Below are 12,182 nucleotides of genomic sequence, written 5' to 3'. Positions count from 1 at the left end.
GTGACGCACCCGACATCGCCCCATGTACATAGTTCCGTCATATGCACATGCTGCACACGGCACACACACACGCACACTCTTAGATGCACTCACGTCACGATCATATTTATTACCACGTAGGCACATATCTTTGTAAAAAGGGGGGATGTCATGATATTCAAACACACACATCATGATGGACACACTAACAGGCAAATCAGAGTACACAACACCACAACCAATCACAGACAAGAACACCAACCACATAAAAAGCACGAGCACGACACCTGGTGGTCAGTAGGTCTGGGGAGAAGGGAGCAAGAAAGAGCTGTTAAAACACCACAAGCAGGGAGCCCCCCACGTGCAGAGTGCAAAGACCAAACTGTAAATAGTAAGTTTAAATAAAGAAGCGTTGTACCATATGCAACTGTGTTGGCTCATCTGTGTGTCAGAACACCCAACACCACAATGTGGAGTGGGAGAGGCTCCTGGTCAGCCATGTTTGATGTGGAGTGGGAGAGTCTCCTGGTCAGCCATGTTTGATGTGGCGTGGGAGAGTTTCCTGGTCAGCCATGTTTGACGTGGAGTGGGAGTGGCTCCTGGTCAGCCATTTTTGATGTGGAGTGGGAGAGTCCCCTGGGCAGCCATGTTTGATGTGGAGTGGGAGAGTCTCCTGGTCAGCCATGTTTGATGTGGAGTGGGAGAGGTTCCTGGTCAGCCATGTTTGATGTGGAGTGGGAGAGGCTCCTGGTCAGCCATGTTTGATGTGGAGTGGGAGAGTCCCCTGGGCAGCCATGTTTGATGTGGAGTGGGAGAGGTTCCTGGTCAGCCATGTTTGATGTGGAGTGGGAGAGGTTCCTGGTCAGCCATGTTTGATGTGGAATGGGAGAGTCTCCGGGTCAGCCATGTTTGATGTGGAGTGGGAGAGTCTCCGGGTCAGCCATGTTTGATGTGGAGTGGGAGTGTCTCTGATCAGCCATGTTTGATGTGGAGTGGGAGTGTCCCTGATCAGCCATGTTTGATGTGGAGTGGGAGTGTCTCCTGGTCAGCCATGTTTGATGTGGAGCGGGAGTTTGAGAGACTCCTGGTCAGCTATGTTTGATGTGGAGTGGGAGAGTCCCCTGGTCAGCCATGTTTGATGTGGAGTGGGAGAGGTTCCTGGTCAGCCATGTTTGATATGGAGTGGGAGTGTCCCTGATCAGCCATGTTTGATGTGGAATGGGAGAATCTCCTGGTCAGCCATGTTTGATGTGGAGTTGGAGAGGTTCCTGGTCAGCCATGTTTGATGTGGCGTGGGAGAGTTTCCTGGTCAGCCATGTTTGACGTGGAGTGGGAGAGTTTCCTGGTCAGCCATGTTTGATGTGGAGTGGGAGAGTCCCCTGGTCAGCCATGTTTGATGTCGAGTGGGGGAGGCTCCTGGTCAGCCATGTTTGATGTGGAGTGGGAGAGTCTCTGATCAGCCATGTTTGATGTGGAGTGGGAGTGTCCCTGATCAGCCATGTTTGATGTGGAGTGGGAGAGTCCCCTGGTCAGCCATGTTTGATGTGGAATGGGAGAGTCCCCTGGTCAGCCATGTTTGATGTGGAATGGGAGAGTCTCCGGGTCAGCCGTGTTTGATGTGGAGTGGGAGTGTCTCTGATCAGCCATGTTTGATGTGGAGTGGGAGTGTCCCTGATCAGCCATGTTTGATGTGGAGTGGGAGTGTCTCCTGGTCAGCCATGTTTGATGTGGAGTGGAAGTTTGAGAGTCTCCTGGTCAGCCATGTTTGATGTGGAGTGGGAGAGTCCCCTGGTCAGCCATGTTTGATGTGGAGTGGGAGAGGTTCCTGGTCAGCCATGTTTGATGTGGCGTGGGAGAGTTTCCTGGTCAGCCATGTTTGACGTGGAGTGGGAGAGTTTCCTGGTCAGCCATGTTTGATGTGGAGTGGGAGAGTCCCCTGGTCAGCCATGTTTGATGTGGAGTGGGAGAGGCTCCTGGTCAGCCATGTTTGATGTGGAGTGGGAGAGTCTCTGATCAGCCATGTTTGATGTGGAGTGGGAGAGTCCCCTGGTCAGCCATGTTTGATGTGGTGTGGGAGAGGCTCCTGGTCAGCCATGTTTGATGTGGAGTGGGAGAGTCTCCTGGTCAGCCATGTTTGATGTGGCGTGGGAGAGTTTCCTGGTCAGCCATGTTTGACGTGGAGTGGGAGTGTCTCTGATCAGCCAGGTTTGATGTGGAGTGGGAGAGTCCCCTGGTCAGCCATGTTTGATGTGGAGTGGGAGAGGCTCCTGGTCAGCCATGTTTGATGTGGAGTGGGAGAGTCTCCTGGTCAGCCATGTTTGATGTGGCGTGGGAGAGTTTCCTGGTCAGCCATATTTGACGTGGTGTGGGAGAGGCTCCTGGTCAGCCATGTTTGATGTGGCGTGGGAGAGTTTCCTGGTCAGCCATGTTTGACGTGGAGTGGGAGAGTCTCCTGGTCAGCCATGTTTGATGTGGAGTGGGAGAGTTTCCGGGTCAGCCATGTTTGATGTGGAGTGGGAGAGTTTACGGGTCAGCCATGTTTGATGTGGCGTGGGAGAGTCCCCTGGTCAGCCATGTTTGATGTGGAGTGGGAGAGTCCCCTGGTCAGCCATGTTTGATGTGGAGTGGCAGAGTTGCCGGGTCAGCCATGTTTGATGTGGAGTGGGAGAGTCTACTGGTCAGCCATGTTTGATGTGGAGTGGGAGTGCCACTGATCAGCCATGTTTGATGTGGAGTGGGAGAGTTTCCTGGTCAGCCATGTTTGATGTGGAGTGGGAGAGGTTCCTGGTCAGCCATGTTTGATGTTGAATGGGAGAGTTTCCTGGTCAGCCATGTTTGATGTGGAGTGGGAGAGTTTCCTGGTCAGCCATGTTTGATGTGGAGTGGGAGAGTCCCCTGGTCAGCCATGTTTGATGTGGAGTGGGAGAGTTTCCTGGTCAGCCATGTTTGATGTGGAGTGGGAGAGTTTCCTGGTCAGCCATGTTTGATGTGGAGTGGGAGATGCTCCTGGTCAGCCATGTTTGATGTGGAGTGGGAGTGTCTCTGATCAGCCATGTTTGATGTGGAGTGGGAGTGTCCCTGATCAGCCATGTTTGATGTGGAGTGGGAGTGTCTCCTGGTCAGCCATGTTTGATGTGGAGCGGGAGTTTGAGAGACTCCTGGTCAGCTATGTTTGATGTGGAGTGGGAGAGTCCCCTGGTCAGCCATGTTTGATGTGGAGTGGGAGAGGTTCCTGGTCAGCCATGTTTGATATGGAGTGGGAGTGTCCCTGATCAGCCATGTTTGATGTGGAATGGGAGAATCTCCTGGTCAGCCATGTTTGATGTGGAGTTGGAGAGGTTCCTGGTCAGCCATGTTTGATGTGGCGTGGGAGAGTTTCCTGGTCAGCCATGTTTGACGTGGAGTGGGAGAGTTTCCTGGTCAGCCATGTTTGATGTGGAGTGGGAGAGTCCCCTGGTCAGCCATGTTTGATGTCGAGTGGGGGAGGCTCCTGGTCAGCCATGTTTGATGTGGAGTGGGAGAGTCTCTGATCAGCCATGTTTGATGTGGAGTGGGAGTGTCCCTGATCAGCCATGTTTGATGTGGAGTGGGAGAGTCCCCTGGTCAGCCATGTTTGATGTGGAATGGGAGAGTCCCCTGGTCAGCCATGTTTGATGTGGAATGGGAGAGTCTCCGGGTCAGCCATGTTTGATGTGGAGTGGGAGTGTCTCTGATCAGCCATGTTTGATGTGGAGTGGGAGTGTCCCTGATCAGCCATGTTTGATGTGGAGTGGGAGTGTCTCCTGGTCAGCCATGTTTGATGTGGAGCGGAAGTTTGAGAGTCTCCTGGTCAGCCATGTTTGATGTGGAGTGGGAGAGTCCCCTGGTCAGCCATGTTTGATGTGGAGTGGGAGAGGTTCCTGGTCAGCCATGTTTGATGTGGCGTGGGAGAGTTTCCTGGTCAGCCATGTTTGACGTGGAGTGGGAGAGTTTCCTGGTCAGCCATGTTTGATGTGGAGTGGGAGAGTCCCCTGGTCAGCCATGTTTGATGTGGAGTGGGAGAGGCTCCTGGTCAGCCATGTTTGATGTGGAGTGGGAGAGTCTCTGATCAGCCATGTTTGATGTGGAGTGGGAGAGTCCCCTGGTCAGCCATGTTTGATGTGGTGTGGGAGAGGCTCCTGGTCAGCCATATTTGATGTGGAGTGGGAGAGTCTCCTGGTCAGCCATGTTTGATGTGGCGTGGGAGAGTTTCCTGGTCAGCCATGTTTGACGTGGAGTGGGAGTGTCTCTGATCAGCCAGGTTTGATGTGGAGTGGGAGAGTCCCCTGGTCAGCCATGTTTGATGTGGAGTGGGAGAGGCTCCTGGTCAGCCATGTTTGATGTGGAGTGGGAGAGTCTCCTGGTCAGCCATGTTTGATGTGGCGTGGGAGAGTTTCCTGGTCAGCCATATTTGACGTGGTGTGGGAGAGGCTCCTGGTCAGCCATGTTTGATGTGGCGTGGGAGAGTTTCCTGGTCAGCCATGTTTGACGTGGAGTGGGAGAGTCTCCTGGTCAGCCATGTTTGATGTGGAGTGGGAGAGTTTCCGGGTCAGCCATGTTTGATGTGGAGTGGGAGAGTTTACGGGTCAGCCATGTTTGATGTGGCGTGGGAGAGTCCCCTGGTCAGCCATGTTTGATGTGGAGTGGGAGAGTCCCCTGGTCAGCCATGTTTGATGTGGAGTGGCAGAGTTGCCGGGTCAGCCATGTTTGATGTGGAGTGGGAGAGTCTACTGGTCAGCCATGTTTGATGTGGAGTGGGAGTGCCACTGATCAGCCATGTTTGATGTGGAGTGGGAGAGTTTCCTGGTCAGCCATGTTTGATGTGGAGTGGGAGAGGTTCCTGGTCAGCCATGTTTGATGTTGAATGGGAGAGTTTCCTGGTCAGCCATGTTTGATGTGGAGTGGGAGAGTTTCCTGGTCAGCCATGTTTGATGTGGAGTGGGAGAGTCCCCTGGTCAGCCATGTTTGATGTGGAGTGGGAGAGTTTCCTGGTCAGCCATGTTTGATGTGGAGTGGGAGAGTTTCCTGGTCAGCCATGTTTGATGTGGAGTGGGAGATGCTCCTGGTCAGCCATGTTTGATGTGGAATGAGAGTGGGAGAGTCCCCTGGTCAGCTATGTTTGATGTGGAGTGGGAGTGTCTCTGATCAGCCATGTTGGATGTGGAGTGGGAGTATCTCTGATCAGCCATGTTTGATGTGGAGTGGGAGAGTCCCCTGGTCAGCCATGTTTGATGTGGAGTGGGAGAGGCCCCTGGTCAGCCATGTTTGATGTGGAATGAGAGTGGGAGAGTCTCCTGGTCAGCCATGTTTGATATGGAATGAGAGTGGTAGTGTCTCTGATCAGCCATGTTGGATGTGGAGTGGGAGAGGCTCCTGGTCAGCCATGTTTGATATGGAGTGGGAGATGCTCCTGGTCAGCCATGTTTGATGTGGAGTGGGAGATGCTCCTGGTCAGCCATGTTTGATGTGGAGTGGGAGAGTTTCCGGGTCAGCCATGTTTGATGTGGAGTGGGAACGTCTCCTGGTCAGCCATGTTAGATGTTGAGTGAGGCCGGGAGAGACAGGCTGTTTTGCACCTGTGAAACGCGCCCCCCCCCCCCAGCCCCCTCCAAAAAGAATTTCATCCACATGGAAGGAAGTAACTTTGGGACTCTGAATGTGCCAACTCTTTGGTGCCCAGGACCGTTCAGCAGCGACTTGACCAGGGCAGGCAAGGTAAACGGTTAGTTCTTTTTATTTTCCTTTCATGGACTGAGTAGACATTAACCACACTCTTCTCCCTCTCAGAAATGCTGATAAGATATGGTCTGGTCACAGGGAGCATAGACAGGGATATAAATGTCTTTCTTGCTGAGCTTCGCTTCTAGCATATTAAAAGGGCAGCAGGAACCATGGTCGAATTGTCTCTGAGCTTAACTGAGAGACCAATGGTAACAACTGAGCCACGCAACTCAAGTAGAAATTGGCCGAGTGCAATCTGTGCGGTACAACTATGGTCTGCGTGGCTCTCGGTGGCAATGATGCTGCTCCCGGGCTATCAGTGGCTATTCAGGCATTTCACATGCATAGGCTTCCCGTGCGAATCAGTCCAATAGGGTTCACTCATATCGCAACAAGGGGGGGGGAACACTAATACCTTGGCCGCCGCAAGTGTGGCCATCTGAGACAAGTTAACTCTTGAGAATGTGGATACCTGCCTTCCACAGGGAGAAGTAGAAACAGTTACATTTCTACAGCATCTTTCCAAAACTCGCGGAAACCCAAAGCCCTTGAGTCGTTTTTGAGAAACCCAGCGCCGAATCTATACTCCCAGAAATGACTGGGTTTGGGGGTCATGTCAGAGGTTAAAGTGCAAAGAAAGTTTAGAACAAGAATCAAATCTGCCCAGTTCCAATTTTAACGGAGTTGGAGTGAGGTCAGGTGGTCAACCTGCACGTGGGAAGGAAGTTGGTCACTTATATTTTATATTGAGGCTGTGTGTCACCATTTTTGCATTCATCCATATTCCTAACCACAAGTGGCAATGTTCCCCAGGCCTTTGACAGAACAACAGCTGGAATGGGCTGAATCCATGAGGTGAGTGCATTTACAGCACTGTTTGTGGGCCAGGAGGAGCAGAGATGTTTGCTCCAGGACCAATGTGCTGACCACATGAAAGACACCCCTCGGCACAATATCAGAACCACCCTCCACCACCACCCCACACCCCCCCCCCCCCCCCCCCACACCCCTGATCACCCTCGTGTCCCCTGCCTTTGGAGGCTTCGGCCTATAAAACAGGCTTCTGGTTTGATAGGCCCGCAGCCTGTCAGTTCGGCCGCCTGCAGGTGTCGGAATCCCCAGCTTTTGGAGGCTTCGGCCTATAAAACAGGCTTCTGGTTTGATAGGCCCGCAGCCTGTCCGTCAGGCTGCCTGCAGGTGTCGGAAACCCCAGCTTATAAGGAGTGCTAGAGTGCAGCCGCGCAGGGCACAAGAGGAACCTGGGGCTTCCCAACCTCGCAGCAGCAACTGCGTGGCACCCAACCACCCCTCCCCACCACCTTATCCTCCCCCGTCCCCACGACTCTCCACCTCCACACCTGACACCCACCTCCATGCGTACTTTCCCCGCACCATCTTTTAGGGCTGGCCTAACTGCCGCACGCCGACAGCAGTTCCCGGTTCCAGCGAGGGAGGACATAATTCTCCGTGATTAGGAAAAACCTGTGACGTGCTGTCTGCCTCCTGCCAGCGGTCTGATTGGCAAACTACCTGCTTCTTATCCGCTCAAAACCACTTCCCTTCTCACAGAACCAGATTGAGCTGTCGTAACTCCTCGCTGAGCTCAGGCTACATTCGGACAATCTGCGGGTCTCCGCGTCTGAGTCTAGCTTGGAGCTGCCTGGTACAGGGTGCCACACAAAACTTTTATCACCTTCCTCAGCTCACACTCACAAACCATAGTGCGTGGAGCTTGGAGGGGTCTGGTCTGGCTTCACCTTCGGGGTTCTGCTGTGGATCTGCAGATTTTATGATTTGACTGGGGCACGGATAATAGTACTTTCATTTCTTGTAAACCATGTCTGTGTTCTTGGAAAGACATTTCCCCGACTCACGTCGAGTGGCCCTGGTCAATGCCTCATGATAATTTTCCAGTTGGTATTTGGAGACTGAAAGCCAGTCATTCAACCCCAAGTAACCCTTACCCAGCATTGAAACACTCCCACACGCACTCACACAAATACTCAGATTCACGCACACGTCAACGCGGGTACACACACACACACACATATATACAGATAGACATGCACCGAGTGCCATTGTCCCACCTTCACCCCGGATCATAGAATCCCTACAGTGTAGAAGAAGGCCATTCGGCCCATCAAGTCTGCACCGACCCTCCGATGGAGCACCCCACCCAGGGCCACGCCCCCATCCTATCCTCCCGCAACCCCCACCTTTTTGACACTGAGGGGTAATTTGACGTGGCCAATCCACCTAACCCGCACGTCTTTGGACTGTGGGAGGAAACCGGAGCACCCGGAGGAGACCAACGCAGACACGGGGAGAACGTGCAAACTCCACACAGACGGTCACCCGAGGTCGGGATCGAACCGGGGTCCCTGGCGCTGTGAGGCAGTGGTGCTAACCGCTGTGCCGCCCTGCCACCTGGATGTTCTTGCACTTCAGATAATAATTCAATTCCGTCTTGAATACCTCGATTAAATGCACCTGCCCCACACTCTCAAGCAGCGCGTTCCGGATGCTAGCGCGTTGCGGGAAAAGCTTTCCATTCATGTCTCCATTAGTTTTTATGGCAATGATCTTAAATCTAGGCCCTCTCGTTCAGGATTTGAATCCAGGTCCTTGGGGCAATGCTCTAGATTAGTGGCCCGGTGACAGTACCATGATTCCACTGTCACTCTACTGCATATTGAGCTGTCATCTCAGGTGCAAACATTGTTCCCAAGCCATGCACTCAACCTGGTTTATGGGGTGCGATTGTCAATGCACACCTCAGTACAGAGCCAGGGGTTACGAGTGCTCTCCTCAGGCAGTGTGCCTTTGCCAACCATCTAAGGGAATGTATTTGCTTTCCAAGTCAGCCAATGGTACAAGCATACCATGACATTCGGTGATTTTGGAAATCAGTGCACCCAGGGTTAAATGCTGAGCAGCAATCAGTGACACTCACACCCATAAGTGATCCTTGAGTGGGCATAATTGCGTGAGTATTTGGACTCCATTTTTATATCTTTATTGTCACAAGCAGGCTTACATTGACACTGCAATGAAGTTACTATGAAAATCCCCTAGTCGCCACATTCCGGCGCCTGCTTGGGTACAGAGGGAGAATTCAGAATGTCCAAATTACCTAACAGCACGTCTTTCGGTACTTGTGGGAGGAAAGAGGAGCACCCGGAAGAAGCCCACGCAGACACAGGGAGAACGTAGAGACTCCACACAGACAGTGACCCAAGCCAGGAATCGAACCTGGGACCCTGGCACTGTGAAGCAACAGTGCTAACTTCTGTGCTACCGTGCTGCCCCCAGGCACGTTTATTGAGTTCTCACTGAACGGTCTCAACCGCAATGGGATAATGATCACTGACTAGTTTTTCCATTGGCATTGCCCTTGTCAACATCCTGCTTCCAGAAGTGTTGCCTCCCCACCAGATTTGAGGAGAACCATCAATCTGCGATGACTGCCCGATGACCTATCGCACTGCCCTAGAATTCTCTTCCCTCTGAGGCCTTTCTAAGAAACCTGTGGCCCAGTAGCAGAAGACATCCTCAAGAACGGTGCTTTTCACACTGACAGTCTTCCATCCTGTCTCCCCCTCGTTAAACCCCCCCCCCCCCAAACCGTCTCCCCGAGGTAGAGCCAGCCTCCCCCAAGTAAACACCCTGATTTCTCCCAAGTCAGATCCAAGTTTCTCCTAAGTCATACCCTGGTCTCGCCTGAGTCAATTCCCATCGCTCTCCTCACACCCCGCACCCCCACCCCCTCTCTTCCCCCACCCCCCCCCTTCCCCCCACCCCCGGGTCTCCTCCTCCAAGTCAACCCCCAGGTCTCCCCAAAAGTTAACTCCCCAATATCCCCGAGTCAACCTCCTGGTCTTCCCTGAGCCTCCCCCCCCTGGTGTCTCCCAATTAGTACCACAGTGCCCTGGAATCTTCCGTCGGTCTCCCCTGATAAGGCCTCCCACACCCTGGAGTGGAGTCTTCCCCTTGGTACGCTGGAGTCTTCAGCCCAGTCTTCCCAGGGTCCTCTGCATGGTACCCTGCAGTCAACACCCCCCCCCCCCCCCCACCTCTGCCTCCCCCTAACTAGGCCTCTGGTACCTTTCCAATGTTACCTCAGTCTCCCTTGGGTCAGAGGCTGGTCGCCCCTGAATCAGCCCCCTTACGACACGGAGCCACTCTGCAATGGCCCCGCTCGCCTCTGACCTCCCCTGCTCGCCAGGCCGACTCCTTTCGAGTCCAGCCATGTTTCCCGCCATTCTGACATCGCACCGCCATTGATGGATTTTTTTTGCGGGGGTGTGGGCATGATTCCGGCCTATGGGCCTCAGAGCGAGATGCGAATGTATTAGAATAAGGGGCGGGATTCTCCAATATCGGCGCGATGTCCGCCGACCGGCGCCAAAAACGGCGCAAATCAGTCGGGCATCGCGCCAACCCAAAGGTGCGGAATACTCCGCATCTTGAGGGGCCAAGCCCCAACCTTAAGGGGCTAGGCCCGCGCCGGACTGATTTCCGCCCCGCCAGCTGGCGGAAAAGGCCTTTGGTGACCCGCCAGCTGGCGCGGAAATTACATCTCCGGGCGGCGCATGCGCGGGAGCGTCAGCGGCCGCTCACGGCATCCCCGCGCATGCGCAGTGGAGGGAGTCTCTTCCGCCTCCGCCATGGTGGAGACCGTGGCGAAGGCGGAAGGAAAAGAGTGCCCCCACGGCACAGGCCCGCCCGCGGATCGGTGGGCCCCGATCGCGGGTCAGGCCACCGTGGGGGCCGCCCCCACCCGGGGCCAGATCGCCCCGCGCCCCCCCCCCCCCCCCAGGACCCCGGAGCCCGCCCGCGCCGCCGTCCCAAAGGTGGTTGAATCCACGCCGGCTGGCGTGGGTTGACAGCGGCGGGACTTCGGCCCATCCGGGCCAGAGAATCGCTGGGGGGGGGGGGCCCGCCAAACGGCGCGGCGCGATTCCCACCCCCGCCGAATATCCGGTGCCGGAGAATTCGGCAACCGGCGGGGGCAGGATTCACGCCAGCCCCCGGCGATTCTCCGACCCGGTGGGGGGGTCGGAGAATCGCGTCCAAGGTTCCCAACGTTGAATGGAAATACGGCCCGCCACTGATGGGGGGGAGAGGCCAATCGCAGCAAGCTTTCTTGCCGACGTGGCCTTCTCGCGGTATCTTTCTATCCTGTCACCGAACCCGCCTGGCACTATAGTAAAATCCCTGCCAGAATTGGCTAAAGTAGAATTGGGAAAAATAGGTCAATTGGTAAGACAGAAGGGAAACATTGTCGGACATTTATGGAAATATTTCATAGCTCTCAACAAAGGTCCACCTCATTGAGAAAGAAAGACCCTGGGATTTTCCGACCCTTCCCGACTGTGGGATCATCTGGTCCTCACAAAGGGGAACCCCTCCCTACAATGGGTTCCTCGGTGTGGCGGGGCCGGCGACCATTGACTTTGATGGGACTGGAAGATGCCCTCTGCAGCCACCTCTGCTGGGCAAAAACCCACCACACAGGGAGAGCAGGCCTGGAGATTCCCAACCATGGGCTCTTCCGCTTAAGGCGGAGATGAGGGGGAATTCCCTCCCGCAGAGAGTTGTTGATCTCTTCCACGGAGAGCTGGATCAGTAAGTACATCCAAGGCGCAGTTATACAAGAGAGTTAAGGGTTAGAGGTGACAGGTCGGAAGGTGGAGTTGAGGCGGCAACCAGATCAACCAATGGCGAACAGGCTCGATGGGCCGAATGGGCTACCCCTGCTCCCGTTTTTACGACCCCATGATCTTTTTTTAAAATAAATTTAGAGTGCCCCATTCTTTTTTTTCCCAATTGAGGGACAATTTTAGATGGGCCAATCCACCTACCCTGCACATCTTTTTGGGTTGTGGGGGCGAGAGCCACACAGACACGGGGCGAACGTGCAAACTCCATACGGACGGTGACCTGGGACCGGGATCGAACGCCGGGTCCTCGGCGGCGTGAGGCAGCAGTGCTAACACAACCCCCAGGATCTGTTTGTGAAGGCTTTGTGCAACATTGCAGCACTGGCTGCGGACGACACGCTTCCGTGGCCGTGAAGAGCTCTCAGTGAAATGGCGGTTGTGAAAGCCATCCTGCAAAAATGCTACGTCATGCTTGCCTTCAAATAACTCATCTGCTCTTCCCGGAAGGTATAGCCGCTGTGACAGACTGTGTAATAGAATCCTGTATATTCCATAGAATCCCTACAGTGCAGAAGGAGGCCATTCGGCCCATTGTGTCTGCACCGACTGTCTGAACGAGCACCCTACCTAGGCCCTTTCCCCCGGCCTATCCCCCAACCCAGTAAACTCACCTAACTTTTGGACACTAAGGGGCAATTTAGTATGGCCAGTCCACCTAACCTGCACATCTTTGGACTGTGGGAGGAAACCGGAGCACCCGGAGGAAACCCACGCAGATACGGGGAGGACGTACAAATGCCA

Source organism: Scyliorhinus torazame, chromosome 27 (assembly GCF_047496885.1).
Source record: "Scyliorhinus torazame isolate Kashiwa2021f chromosome 27, sScyTor2.1, whole genome shotgun sequence".
NCBI classification, from domain to species: Eukaryota; Metazoa; Chordata; class Chondrichthyes; order Carcharhiniformes; family Scyliorhinidae; genus Scyliorhinus; species Scyliorhinus torazame.
The sequence above is the reverse complement of the archived record's forward strand: the minus strand, read 5'-3'. Positions refer to the sequence as shown.